This window comes from Metopolophium dirhodum, chromosome 1, assembly GCF_019925205.1.
Source record: "Metopolophium dirhodum isolate CAU chromosome 1, ASM1992520v1, whole genome shotgun sequence".
Lineage (NCBI taxonomy): Eukaryota > Metazoa > Arthropoda > Insecta > Hemiptera > Aphididae > Metopolophium > Metopolophium dirhodum.
The window spans coordinates 143,847,724-143,864,421 of NC_083560.1; positions in this window are offsets into that span (position 1 = coordinate 143,847,724).

Below are 16,698 nucleotides of genomic sequence, written 5' to 3' on the forward strand. Positions count from 1 at the left end.
ATAAATTAAATCTGGAAAATATACCCGGTTATTTTCATATTGACCGACGGTATGACACCTTAAACAAGAGTTTTTTGCAGTATGTCCACGAATATTTAAAATGAAAGATTTTGCGGGTGTATCACAAATTATAGCATTTAACAATATTTTAATTGTTATGTTATTTATAACAACACCTTCATTTATTAACGAACACAACTCATCAGCAAAATCCTGCATGTATTCATTGCAATCACCGGGTTTAGATTTGCCATAATAAGCTCCTATGATGAAAACTCTATGTTTTTCATCAGGAATATTTGAAAAATAACCTAAAATTGGCCACAATTGACTTGGTGGATTTTTGGTAACTGGTAATCCATCGATTCCAACCATCAACATTAAAGTAGAAGGTAAATGTGTATGTACTTTGCATAAATATTCTATTTCACTGACAATACCAAAATGGTAGTAAACACCACCGTCAATATTTTTCAATACAGTAGAGGAAGGAGTATGTAACAATGTACGAGAATCTTTAGGCAAATATTTAAATTCAGTGTGTTTTGACAAAGAAGTTAATAAATCATCCAAAACTGAATGACATATAGAATTCCTAACGGCCCACTTAGCAATTGTCAACTCAACATCTTCACATTCTTCAACTACTTGAATAGATGTGTTATCAAATGAACTTGAACTACTTACGTCTTCTAAATTTGATTCAATACAACTAGAGGTAGTTGAAGTATGATCATTATGATCAGTATTAATTTTGATATTGTTTATATTAACAGTATTTGTTACCAAAGGAACAGATAAATGTACACTTGGAAAAATAGATGTCATACTATTTTCAACATTTTCATCACTGCTAGATGAAAATAATGATTCTAAATAGAGAGCAGCTCTTTTTCTATGGCGATATCGAGTAGCCTTAGACCTTTTTAAAAAAAAAATTCCAGATATAAATAATAAATACACTACACAATTTATAATAGTACTACTTATAAGCAAAGAATAACATGTGAAAAAACTAGAGCTGCACACCAAAGCAATTGCTAAACTTCTTGAAAACACTATAGGATTTTCAACGCTTGAAGCTGTGCAACTTAGTTTTAGTCACTTATGCTAAGGAAAAGGGCTAGGTACCTAATTGGAGGTATAACCACACTTATATTAATGTATTATATTATCATATTACTATTAGACCTATTAAAATATTAATATTATATTAGGTACCCTAAGTAGGTACTAAACAATCATTACCCATTTGCTAAGTGTTTGTATATTAAAGCAAAAAAAAAAATATATTTGAAATGTACTAGGTACATAATAAAATATTTATATACTAGTTAGTAGTTAAAGGTTAAATAATAATCAAATCGGTTTTGGTTGAAATAGATTACATTTATAAATTACAGATATAGCTTTTAGGTTTACCTAAAGCTAACCTATATCCTATATAGGTAAGTATAAAAAGTGGTTACACATGTTGGTGGTGTTTTTTGGCTATATACTTATTTTAACTACACATCTACCATTATTGTGAAATCCTGAAAAGATTTTAATGTAATTACCTACATAACACAATATTATGTAAGTAATATGTATAGTAGTAGCATTGGTTATAAATATTATTTATACTCAATGGTTGTAGTATAATTTAGTATATTGTTTTACATAAAGTGCACACCTATAAAATATATAGATATATATATATATCTTAGGCTGGGAGGTAAATTAATAGAATATTAGGTATTGTTAGGTTACCATATGGCATATATTTCTTCATTATAGTAATTACCCTTTAATCTATATTAACATTGTCAGTTTTCATCTACATTACATAATATTAAAAAGTAGTAGGTAAATAGTATATACCTATAAATTTGGTTGAATGTTGTATGCAAAAAATACAATATTTAGACTGGTTAGTTAAAACAAGAATAGATAGGTATAGTGGTTGGTACTTACATGTTAATAATGAATGAAGTCTGAACTCTGAAGAATAACTAATAAAATCGAAATCAAATAGGAATTCACAATTTAAAAAAAAAATAAACTTCAGTATAGACAGCAAACAGTATGAACGTAAATCGTCAATTACGTAGGTGTTTTAAAATGGCAGTGACTTAACCTATAAGTCCTCGACAGTATATACTTCGCATTTTATTAAATATAAAATTAAAATTAAAGAAAACAGGCGTTCCGCTAAAAACCGTTTGGTCACTATCACATATTTTGATAACGATGATGCATATTGCATACTGCATAGTGACTGTGCAAGTAAATCTTTTTCAAACCGTAATTGAACGGATTCCATGCACCGATTTAGAACTGCCGGTTTATTAACAAAAATTACCCACTGTTCAACGTCCGTAAAACCGACGTTGAACTCTAATAAACAATTATTACCGTGGGTGATACATCAAAGTTTTTCTTAAACGTTCATTAACTGTGTATGCACGGTTTAATAATCACCGTGTTCTAAAACAGACGCTGAACATTAAACTATAAATATTTTATTTGTCCAAAACACTAAAACACGGTGAATAAACCATAAATGTTTTTCTTAAACGTTGGTTAACTGTGTATGCACGGTTTAAAAATCACCGTGTTTTAAAACCGACGCTGAACATAGTTACTATATATCTTGTTCGTTCATAACACAAAAACACTATAGATGAACCATAAATGTTTTTCTTAAACGTTGGTTAACTGTGTATGCACGGTTAAAAAAACACTGTGTTTCAAAACTGACGCTGAACATACAAAATGCTACTCGGGTGAGGTTCTAGGTTTTCCATCTGCTTTTAAATGGACTCCAGAAGTTTTCAAAATATTGTAATAAGATTCTATATCTTCTATAGTTGTTTTTTTTGGTTCCTTCTCACATAATAAAGACCATAAACCTGGTGTGAATTTATAATATTTATTAAGCAGCAGTAATTTACCGTGACTAAAAGTTACAGAATGTTTTCCTATTTTATATGAATCACTATTTTTATCATAATGCATACCATAGGATTTATCATAACGTATTGATTTAGGACGGTTATTTAAAAAATTTTCAAATGGTGAATTAAATTCGTTATCATCATCATCTTCACTAGTGCATGAGGTTTCTGATTTATTTTCTAGTACAGTTGACTGTGTGTTACATATTTCATTTTGTTTTGCATGTGTACTCAATGGTTCAATTATTGGTTTAAATGCCTCACGGAAATAGTTTTCAGAATCTATAACACCACGTTTCATTTCCATTATTTTTCGTTTAATATTTTTTTTTTGATGTTATTAAATTTTCCAATAAAACTTTTTGTTTGTTCATTGTAAATAATAAAAGTACTATACCTGTATCGTATGACTGTCGATAACACTATGTAGTTAATAACTGTGTGACGGTATATTTATATAGGTATAAATATATAAAATTATTTTATTTTAATGAACGTATGAAACCCACATCTATACCTTCCTTCATTCATTTCCCGAGTTTTATCGATGACCATAAACCCATAATCACTATGATTCCAACATAAATGAGAAATTTTACGAAATTCTGAGAAATCCATATCTGTAGACGAATGATCGTTGAATATATGTCGTAAATTTGTATCATCTTGTTTAAGTATCATTAAGAAGTTTGCGTTATCTCTTACTAGCTGTTTTGATATTTTAGAATATGTCTGTGCTAAATAAAATACAGAGCTAGCACCTGAATGTCTGCCCATGCTAAAGTATTCTCTGATTACGGATTGTGGACCACATATCACATCATCAAAAATGATAATTGAATTTTTTTTGGTTAAGTTTGGTTTTATAACCTTATCAGCGCTTGTAAATATGAAAAAATTAGCACCTTTTATATCATCTATTATTTTTTTCAGTAAGACATATTTTTCCTGATTAGAGGTTTTCGAGTATAAATAAATATTTTCAAATCTTAACCCGTTTGCATGTGTGATCAGATTATACATTATATTTGTTTTTCCTGAGCCACTGGGACCAACTAGTATAGCACGTATAGTATCAGGTAATAACGAACAATGTCTTGATGGTTTTTTTACTACCTGAACATCTACATTTATTACATCTAATTTATCTTTCTGTTCAATCAAATTCATATTATTTTCGTATAAATACTCTAGATTTTTTAAATTTATAACCAGTTATAGATGGCGTGTTCAACTCGTAAGTACAATTCAAACAAGACTGGTAAAGGATTTGTAAACTCCCTTATAAATAGTCTCCCGTTCGAAGCTCATATTTCAGGATATCAGTATTGTGGTCCTGGTACGAAATTAAAAAAGAGACTAGATCGTGGTGATAAAGGAATAAACCCATTGGATGCTGCTTGTCGTGACCACGATATTGTGTATGCAACAAGTAAAAATTTAGACGATAGACATAAAGCTGATAAAGTGTTAGAAAATCGAGCTTGGGAAAGATTTAAAGCAAAAGATACACCTAGAAAAGAGAAATTAGTTGCGTACGCAGTAACAAACGCAATGAAAGCTAAAAGAAAAATAGGTATGGGTTGCAAACGGAAACGTGCTATAAAAACAAATTGTATACTAGCAGCGAAAAAAAAAAGAATCTCAAAAAAAAAGAATGGTGGTAAAAGGTTGATTTTAGTACCGAGACAATCAGGAGGTGCAATTCCCTTAATACCTATATTTGCAGGATTGTCAGCACTTGGTAGTTTGATGTCTGGAGGTGCTAGTGTGTATAATGCGGTTCAAAATTCAAAAAGAAAAAAAGGCAGTGGTTTGAAATCAAACAAGAATAGGTTAAGGAAAAAAAACTGATGATCACGCTACCTGATAGACCGCTTTCGTCTCAAGATATTATAAAATATATCGGAAAGTTGAAAATCAATCATTTCCGTGGTGTCTTTTCACGTGATAACTTACCTAAAAAACCACATACGATTGAATGTGGTATATTAAACTTGGATACATCTTCAGGCGACGGAAGCCATTGGGTAGCGTTTTATAAAAATAAGGACAAAGTTGTATATTTTGATAGCTTTGGTGATTTACCACCACCAATTGAATTACAACATTATTTCAGACAGTTCAAAATAGTATACAACTATTCCAACTATCAAGACTTCAATACATTTAACTGTGGTCATTTATGTCTTGAATTCTTGCAATGCATGAATCTATTACATTAAATCTAACTGGAAATTCAACTGTATTGTCGGTAAATTATTTTCCATCTCTAAACGTTTACGAGGATTCAGAAATAGCTTTGTTATCTTTGCAAACGTGCAATTCATTTCCAAATATTATAAATCCAACTAATAACCGGCTGAGAATAAAATCAATTCCTCCAGATAGAATAGCAAAAATTCAATTTTTTGTACCAGCCGAATGCCGTGACATAGAAGATATTAACAAATATATGGTAGAAGAGTTATCTCAAGTTAATAAAGTCTACGGAACAAAGCTGACATTCAGTGTACGTATTGATCCTGTCGATTTTAGAACGTATATAAAATGTAATGGAATACTAAACTTTGAGCATCCGTATAGTATAGCACCTGTTTTTGGGTATAGAAAGAAAGTTTGTGGACCGTTTCATGAAGAACATCGATCGGATAAAGCTGCAAATTTAAACACAATTAATTCTATAAAAGTAATGTGTAATATAGCACATGGGTCATTCAACAACCAACTTCAAACCCATTCGATATATGAGTTTTTCCCAAGTGGGAGAAGAGGAACAAAGGTTGTTCAATCTCCGGTAAACCTTATATATTACAGATTAAACAAAACAGATATTAATTCAATTACTGTTCAGTTAGTTGACCAAAACAATAATCCAATTGACAATTTTAACGAAACGTTAACAGTTGTTCTGCATATTAAACGTCACGGATCTCATCAATAAATTTATATCTTAGATTTTGTAATGTATGAGTCAGTTACTTTAAGTTTAACTGGGAATGCTACCATATTATCTGTAAATTATTTTCCACCTATAAACCTTTACGAGGACTCAGAAATAGCTTTGTTATGTTTACAGTCATTTAATTCGTTTCCAAATATTAATGATAATAATAATAAATTTTCTATACAAGTAGCTGAGAATGAAAACAATAATGATCCTATGATATGTTTTATTACATTGGAAGAGGGTTGTTATGAAATTGAAGATATTAAGCAACGAGTTAAGAAGCAAATAGATGACTATAATAGTAAAAACTTAACCAATTTAACATTCGACATTACAGTTGATCCTAACGATTTCAGATCGTATATAAAATGTAATGGGATACTACACTTTGAGCATCCGTATAGTATAGCACCTGTATTCGGTTTTGAAAAACGAGTATATAAGCCACACAATGAAATTCTTCGATCGGAAAAAGCTGTAAATTTAAACACAATTAATTCTATAAAAGTAATGTGTAATATAGCTCAAGGATCATTCAACAACCATCTTCAGAGTCATTCGATTTATGAGTTTTTCCCAAGTGAAAGGACAGGGTTGAAAGTAATTCAGTCACCACCAAATTTAATATATTACAAATTGAATAAAACAAATATTGATTCGATAACCGTTCAGTTAGTTGATCAAGATCATAATCCGATTGATAATTTTGGTGAGGCATTGACAATTGTGTTGCATATTAAACGTTACGGATCTTGAGATGGGTTTAAAATTCAATATAAACCCACTACTTCGGATCAGTACAACTAGTCATAAGACTAAAGTGCTACCAGCAACATCAAATCAAATAAAAAAATTGACGGTGAAGAATAAAAAAATTTTACAAGCTTTGGGTTATCAATTAAAGCAGAATGCCTGAAAGTGATATTTTGGATATAACTTCACAGTACGAAACGGATTCTAAAATTACAAAAATTGAATATCATTCATACGCACCGTATACAACATCATTTAATAATAATGATGAAATACGTATATCGATCCAGCAAACGGATGTCTATCCATATCTACACGAAAGCTTTATTTTTTTGGAAGGAATAATTACTGATGCTACCAAAGTGAAACTAACTAATAACGGTTACTCTTACCTTTTTGAGCAAATACGGTTGGAAATCAATGGGATAGAAGTAGATAGCACGCGTGTTCTTGGAATCACTAGCTCGTTGAAAGGTTACTTATCCGGTACGCCAGACAACTACAATTGCTATGAAAATGCTGGCTGGAATTTTAAAAACGCAACGCAATCAGAAAATGATAAAGGTGAATTTACCGCTTGTATTCCATTAAAATATTGGTTAGGATTGTTTGAAGACTACAAAAGAATATTAGTGAATTCTAGATTGGAATTAATATTAACCCTAAGTCATAGTGATTTAAATGCTTTACAAGTTAAAAGTGGTGCAACTGCCACTGAAGGTAAAGTCACCTTAAATAAAATAGTCTGGAAGGTCCCACATATAACGGTCGATGATGAAGAAAGGTTGAAATTATTGAAACTTATAGAAAAAGAAAAAAGTTTGTTTATCCCTTTTAGATCTTTTGAAACTTTTGAATATCCTGAACTCGGGACCACTAAAAAAGTTGTGTGGAATTTGAAAACTGCTTCAAAATTAGAAAAACCACGATTCGTCGTAATTGGATTACAGAAAGGACGCAAAAATGTGTTATCAAAAAATTGTAGTATATTCGATCATTGTAATCTAACAAACGTTAAAGTATTTCTGAACTCAATAGCTTATCCATACGATAATTTGAATTTAGATTTTTCGAAAAATAATTTCACCTTATTGTATAATATGTATACATCGTTTCAAGAATCGTACTATGAAAAAAGTATTCGTAACCCGATATTGAGTCCTTCTACTTTTGTAGCAAACGCACCAATTATAGTTATCGATACTTCAAAACAGAACGATTCAACCACAGCCTCAGCAGTGGATGTTCAATTGGAAATCGAAGCTTCAGATTCGCTTACAGGTGTAACTGCTTATTGTTTATTAATTCATGATCGTATTGTAGAATATGTACCTTTTACTAGAGAAGTAAGAAAACTTGTGTAAATATATTTTAGAATTAATTTACAATAATAAAAAATCTGTTATTACATAACTTGTGTTCTGTATTTTAAATAATTATTCCATTTTAGTAATAAGGTTTGTTGAGAAAAAAACCATTTAGCATGTACACTGTAAATATTTGGACAAAACTGACTTTAAGTGTGCAAACTCTTCATAATTTTTACACGGTAAAATTATTGTGTCCAAGGGGGACATCCTCCCTTGAACGGTGTGAAATTACCGTGTAAAAAGTGTACAAATTCTTCATAATTTTTACACGGTAAAATTATTGTGTCCAAGGGGGACATTCTCGCTTGAACGGTGTGAAATTACCGTGGTGACACAAAAAGTAGACTGTGAACATACAAATGTATACTACTCGTATCGAACTCCCATAATTTGACCGGTGAACTAACTATCTGAAACAGCTGTTCCCAGTACTACTAGCACACCCTGAGGGCTAATTTAAAGATTCAATAATACTATATACTATAGGTATTATTGGTATCAAAAGCAGATAACCGTGGTAAGTGGTTTATATTGTCATGATATTATATATATATTTAACATATTTAAACCACAACGAGCGCTAGTGATTCTGGGCCCTCAGCTGTTTCAGATAGTTGGTTCACCAGTCATCGTAAAGCACTATTCGCTATAGGTCGATGTTTAACCTGTATATCTAAAATCGTGTCACAATCTAACCACTCATAATTACTGATAATTATTATCATTATGATATGAATAGTGTAGCCACCCTATACGACTAAATATATACTTTCGATAAAAATCAATCTCACCTCCAATTATCAAAGTCACCCCAAACTACGGTATTTTAATTAATATTATGTTACTAAAAAATAATTTGTAATAATGATGGCATGTAAAAGAGGTTGCACGGACGTGCGGATTTCGGCGATAGGCGTGAAAATTCATGCTAAACGCGTGCTAAATGGAGGATATGTAAAACTATAAAAAATTTCTTTTTTGGTTGGGCGGTGCTGGTGAAATGTTTTGCCAGCGCCCAACACCGCCCGTTGATTTTTGCATTGTGTATTATACAATATTAAAAGTACAATATTTTAAACTACTCCTCGCGCCGAGAGAGCGCAAGTCGTTCGCGCATCCAAATGAAATCGCTCCGTGGTTTCGAGGTCTAATTTCTCCCACTAAGTGGAATGTCGTAAACCGTCGTACTCTGTCTCGTACGCCGTCACAAACCGCCACGCGTGACGGCCGACGACGTAAGCCAATCATCCGACGGCGGTAGGAACGTTGGTGGAAGATGCGCGGACTACGACGAGTTTTTGTCTCCTCCGACATGCGCTCTTTCTCTCTATACAATATAACTAGTTTCATACATTGCAAAATAGTGTACTTACTTTGGCTATTTTCGTCAATGATTTCATTCTTGTATTTTATAATCTCTTTATCAATTATCGAGGATGATACCTTTGGTTTTCTTCCCATCTTGATCTAAGTTCGAGAGTATTTAAGAAAATATATTTTTAATTTAAATAAATTACATTTAATTTGGTAATAATAATTCACATTAATATCGGTGTTGAATTTTACAAGGCACCACAAAAGTAATCATGAAGTATTTAAGAAAAAAGAATTATCTATACGACTATACAAAACGAGTTAAGTATAATTCTAAATTATTTTAATAAATTAAAAATAAATATAAATAATAATAATATACAGGACAGGATTACATGTCTCTCAAATGACAGTAAATAATCGTATAATCAAGAATAATATCAAAATTATAGATGAAAGTAATTTTTACTTACCTACCTAAATTGTGTATAAAATATCCTGATGAATATATAAAAAGTTTGAAAACGTTATTCACTTCTTTGATTTCATCAAAAATAAAAATGTATAGGTACACACGACAACCTTGCTGTACAAGATGTGACGTTAAAATAACGAGAATTCCTCAGTCCGTTTATAGCTAAACTATAAGTATTTAGAATAAACATATTGGTAGCAATTATCGAACTATATTTAGCTAATAATAATTATTAATATATATATATATATATATATATTTATAGATACTAGCCATATAACCCGACTTTTCTGGGGAAGGCCACAACTGTCGAGGCTCGATTATTCCCGTTGACGTTTGTAAAATACAATCAAAATAACCCGGCATCGTATAAAATATATAAATTATATCTAATGTGAAATAAAATAACAAAAATCACGGACTATTCCGACGACGACTAACGCGCGTAGCAAACATTCGAATCAGTGAATACTTGTGTAATTAAAATTCTAGTTTCATCTGACTAGACACAGTAATAACTAATAAGTATCTATATTAAATCAAAATCTCATATGAATTGGTTCGGAATTTTTAGCTGTGCGTTAATAGCTTAATGGTTGACCAGTCAGTCAGTCTGGCCAAAAAGTGGGTGTAACGTTACATTTAGCACCGCCGCGGAAATTTGGTTTTTTGGGGAATTTGGGGAGGTGTACAAATGTTTATATCAGGATAACAAATGTGTACAAATGAAATATCAATCATTGGTACCATTTTGGAGTCCATAAGTCGACTGTACAAAAAGTGGGGTGCTGGTGTAACGTTACATTAGCACCACCGCGGAAATTTGGTTTTTTGGGGCATTTGGGGAGGTGTACAAATGTTTATATCCGGATTACAAATGTGTACAAATGAAATAACAATCGTAAGTGTATTTTTTTTTTTGGAATTTTGAATATGGTTAGGTTAGGTTAGGTTAGGTGTAACGGACCTTTGAATTTCGGTATAAGTTTTTTACATGTATTTGGAATTATATCAATGTTCTTTATCATGACATAGTCACCTATGGAGTAAGTATTTTCTTGTTTATGTTTAATATCATAGTAGGCCTTATTTTTTAGCTGGTTTTGTCGTGTACCATTAACTGCATTTTCCCTAGTTGTCTCAAATTCCCTATCGTTATCATTTTCGTTTAATGTTTCTAAATAAACTTTAACATAGTCATTAGTGTTTCCTACTTGGTTCATACCAAAAAGAAGTTTACTAGGTGTATTGTTGATGGATCTATTGTGAGTATTATTTACTGCAAATTGTGTTTTATTTAGATATTCATTCCAATTATGGCTGTGTTCATGCATCAACTTAGAAAGCATTACCGTATGGCTTCGATTATATCTTTCTACCTGACCATTAGACTGTGGTGATGCTACTGCAGTCATAATATGTTTAATTTCATGTTGTGTACAAAATTCACGGAAAGCATCAGATCGAAAACACGATCCACGATCGGATATAATTTTATTTGGCTTACTGTAGTATGAAAAGTTTTGTGCTAGTTTTGAACAAGTCTCCTTAGTGGTGACAGAACGAACGGGATATAAATTAAGAAATTTACTAAAAGCATCTACAACGACTAGAATATACTTGAAACAATTTTTTGTTTTATTGAGTTGGCCGTAATGGTCAATATGGTCAGTTTGGAATGGCTTATTATCCTTGTCAATTATATTTAGCAATCCTTCTCCTTTCCCTTCCATGGGCGAAAATATTATACATTTTAAGCAATTTTTTATATATTTTTTTACGTGTTCGGCTAATTTTGGGAACCAATAAACTTGTTTTATAAATTCTACTGTACGATTAACACCTATGTGACACATATCTTCATGACATATTCGGATAATTTGTTCATACATGCCAGTTGGAACATAGAACAAAAGTCTGTTGCCGTGTTTCCTGTACACTAACCCTTTACGCATCTCAAATAAGAGGTGTTCCGTTCCTTCGAGTGTTTTAATTAGATTTTTAATTTCAGGGTCAGTACCTTGCTTTATAGCGAGCGTTTGGTTGAATGTACATCCTTCCAATAGTAATACGTGTCGACAGCGACTTAGTGCATCTACATGTTGCATTTTAGACCTAGGACGGTGTTCTATCTCATATGAATAATTTTGTAGAAATAACGCCCACCTTGCAATACGCGGATTAATATCCTTCTTACGTAAAGTTAATGTAACGTTGTTGCAATCGGTGACAATCTTAAATTGGATACCTTGTAAGTAAATATGAAATCGTTTTACAGCGTTTACTATTGCTAACATTTCGAGTTCGTAACTGTGATATCTGGATTCTACGTCTGTAGTTCGATGACTATAATAGAAAACTGGGTGAAAATTATTATCGGTTGGTCGTTGCAATATCCTTGACTGCTCGCGTCACAATGCAATTCTGTCAGAGCTTTAAGATCGTAAGCTTTCAGAGCTTTAAGATCATATATCGATAAAAGTGGTTGGGCATTAAGTTTGGATTGAATATCATCAAACGATTTTAATTGTTCCTCCCCAAATTCATAAATAGTATTTTTTTTAGCAATTTATATAATGGTTGAGCTATCATTGCAAAGTTGAACTCGGAAGTAAGACGCAAGTCTGATAAAGCTATGCAGTTCTTTTTAATTTGATGGTACAGGATAATTATCGATAATTGTTAAGTTTTTGGGATTAGGCTGAATGCCGTCCGCACTAATGAAGTAACCTAAATAAGTAATTTCAGATTTTAAAATTTGGGTCTTATCTAAGCGAATTTCTAATTTCTTATTTTTCATAACGGTTGAAATTCGAGCAATTATATCTAAATGTTCATCTATCGTTTCAGTAGCCACCATAATGTCGTCAAAATACACAATTACTTCTTTCTTTCTGATAAATTCGTCAAAAATATTTTTAATAAATCTACTAAAACAAGCAGGACCCGTCGCTAAACCAAATGGCAGTTTTAAGTATTCAAATTGTCCTAGTGGAGTTGTAAAAGAGGTATATTTGATTGAATCTTTAGCCACATAAATATGATGAAATCCATCTCTTAAATCAAAACAAGTAAAATATTTTTTCCCGCGGAGTAAATCCAAATTATCGTCAATTAACGGCAACAGATACCTATCCTTTATTATATGTTTATTAAGTTCACGATAGTCGACACAAAGTCGCAGATCTCCACTTTTTTTTTTACAAGAACAATTATTGGGCTACTATATTCAGATGTACTTGGACGAATAATTTGTTTTTTTAACATGTCATCAAGTATTATTTGTAATTTTTCTTTTTCATAAAATGATAATCGTCGTGGACGGAAATAAAAAGAATTATGGGTTTTAAGTTGTATCTGCATTTCGGGCAGATCATCATTGTTACACTGTGCACAATGTTTTACATAATTACTAATATATATACGCTTTACACTGGTAATAACGTCATTACTTAATATATCATTTATATTCAAGTCAATGTCAATTTCACTATAACTACTCAAGTCAAAATATAAAGATAATATTTCGTTAAATGGAATGTTGTCAGTTTGTTTAAAAGCAATGATAAATTGTCCATCAATTATTGATAAGTTAACTCGAGGATGTGCGAGAAAATTTCGCCCTAGTAGACAATCAGTCTGAATTGTACCATCAGGTACTACTTTAAACTTCAAATTAATTGGTAATTGGTACATCAAGATCAACATGGTGTAAATCAGCAAAAAATTCATCAATAATGTTTAGCATGGAACCATTTATACCGATTAAACCTGAGAGAGGTGGCTTAATACCAGATGCATACGAGACTACTATTGATTTAAGAAGACTAACTGGGCTACCTGTGTCTATAAGAGCAGTTATACTAGAAATATTACCCTTAGGATACATAATTTTTGCACTTTAAGTATACGGGGGTACAATATCTAGGGAGGTTCTTTCCAATATAGAAACGTTCTCACCACGGTCACTCAACTGTTTGGCTTGATGCTGGTTACTTTTATTCTGTGGACAGTCACGAGCTAGATGTCCATGACTATTGCACCGGAAACAGGATCCATTTTCATTTCGTTGTACCTTGACTGTGCACGCTGGAGCAATATGGCCTTTAGTACCACAACGGTGGCATGTGACGTTGGCATATCCCTTGGTACACTGGACTTCATCTCAGATGATGAACGTTGAACGGTATCACGGTCCTTGGTATCCATGCGACGACTGAATGCAGAACTATTGTTATTATTGGACGGTTTCATAGTTTCAGTTGACCGAAGTCGACTAGATCTTGCATTCCGCGAATTATTATATGATTTAATATCTATCAATAACTCATCTTCACTTAAGTGAGTTCGTGCCATAAGGTAATTACACATATCGTGATAATATAATCCCTCGATTATTTGCATTTTAACTTCTTGGAACGGTAATAAAATCTCGCGACATAATCGAGCCTTGTGGTGGAAGTATTCAATAACACATTCACTTCTCTGCTGAACGCAACTAGACATTAATTTTACGCGATCAACAGTACATAGGTCTTGTCCCACAAAAGTATTAGTAAATTGATCAACAAAACTAGACCAGTTCGAAAAAGTACGACCAACATACCAATTGTGGGATGGGCCTACGAGTTTCGACCGAACTGTTTCTAATTTAAAATTATCAGGCCAATTGTGTAATTTCGCTACACTCTCGATCGAACTTAACCATGCTCGAACCTCCGCACTAGACTCACGTCCGGAAAAATCAGTAAGCGAATGGTTAAAATCTGGCATTACATAATAACCATCATTGGGCACACACGACGAAGGCTGTGATTGTACAAGCGGTGGTGTACTATCATTTAACAATTTTGATAATAGCACTTTGTTTTGTTCCATCAGTGATAACAACGCATTAGTTGATAACTGATTGTCAAATGGTACTGGGTGTGATTGTGGTAACACTGACGACGGTTGTTGAGTATCGGTATCTTCGTTCGAGCCACCAGCTCGATTACTTTGAGACATTATGACGTCACTAGAACTGGGTAAAACCGAACCATTACGCAATCGTCTCGGCAACGAAACCTCATGGCCAGTTTTAGATGTTGAGGCCGAATTTTCACTCATTTCGACCAATAATGAAATAAAATGCACTTACGTTGTAGTTTTCGGAAAACCTTGAGATCGAACACTATTTAAACGAATTCCACTTCTGAATTGTAGGACGGAGAGCACTCAAAATAATAATACACACGGTTAGTGTGAAGTTGACAACTGTCAATATATTAAAAACATTAATTCACAAAAATATGTACTTTCAACAGTATCCTGCCACTATCAGGATCAACTGGTATAAAATATTTATAATTAAATTAAAAAAAGTATACAAAAAAAAGACAAAAACGCCAACGGGCGATCAAGGCTTTTGTCATCACCAGAGCGGTACACTATTACAACTAATCTAAAAAATAAAATGTCGGCTAGGTGCTCAATAAGAATAATAATAATAATAATAATAATAGTAATAATAATGATAGTTTGGGGCATCCCACTACAATATAAAGCAGAAACCCGAGGGCGCCGCCTATGGCGATTTTTCGTACTTTATAGGGAACCCACCAATGAAAAAATTCGACGGGCGGTCTCCCGGCGGTGGCGGAGCCGTCGCTGCGTTATCACTCCGTCTTATCACTTTTCACGATTTTTTCAAAATTTTCAAAATTTCTTCATATTTTCGAGTTTTAACCCCCCCCCCCCCCCCCCCGGGGGTCACCGGGCGGACCCGTTCGGACCTTATACGTGTTCCCCGTCAAAATTCCGACCGTCGCGCGCGTTTTTTTTTCAAAAATTCGAGTTTTAGCTCTCTTCGAGGCGTCCGCCCTCCCCGTTTGCCCCTTATTCGCGTTCCCCGCTAAATCTATCCCGGGTAGAAATAATTTATTGAAAATTGGTGTTGGGACCGTGTCCTAACCCGGTGCAGGACCACTGGTGTCAAGTTGGTGTTTTTGGTGTCATAAGTGTTTAAATAGTGACATGTACGGAGTTCGACCATTTCTGGACCACCACAATAGAATCCTGTTGAATGGTGTCCTAACGGTGTCTACGAGAATAGGATATATTTTTGTTTTAATCTGGCTACACTGTTAACTAGTCAATATTTACGTATGTATTTATATAACACGGATAAACGGTTATGGCCTATGGGTTCGGGGTTAGACAAAATATGTACGCTAGACTGATAAGTTTATGGCTAATATCAGATTCTGTAATGTCCGACGTCCGTACAGAAAAGAAAATTTTATTTTCGTAAATTGTAGTGTAATAGTGTAAAACAGGCAACGACCGTTCAACTATACAGTGAATTCGAGACAAGTACCTAAGTTTAGTATTTACTTTATATTACTATAGGTACTATTGTAATATGTATTGCATTATATTGTGGCCAACGTGTACGCGTACACAGTTGTAATTGTTTCACTATACCTATTACCTATTAATTATTATGTTTTCTAAAATAACTATTTATTCTTATTCGCGTAGTTGGTAGACCAAGTATATACAAACTGGTACCTAATATCTGCGTGTCAAAAACAAAAAAAAATTGATTTATCTTAGTTTTCTAGTCAGTATTACATAAATAATTTAAAAATACACCCATTAAAGAATACAATAAGCTTCTTATTAATTACAAAAACATTTACACTTATTGATGTTTATGACATTATAAGCTGTTATAACATTATTTACTTATAAACATAATATTTGTATTTAATTAGATTTGTTAATATAATTTGTATATAATTATGAATTGTAATGTTGGTTCCATATTTCTATACAACAAAATTGAGAAAATCTGTTGTTGTATTTTACTATATTAATTTCAAGTATCATTAAAGTACCTTTGAAGAATTTAAG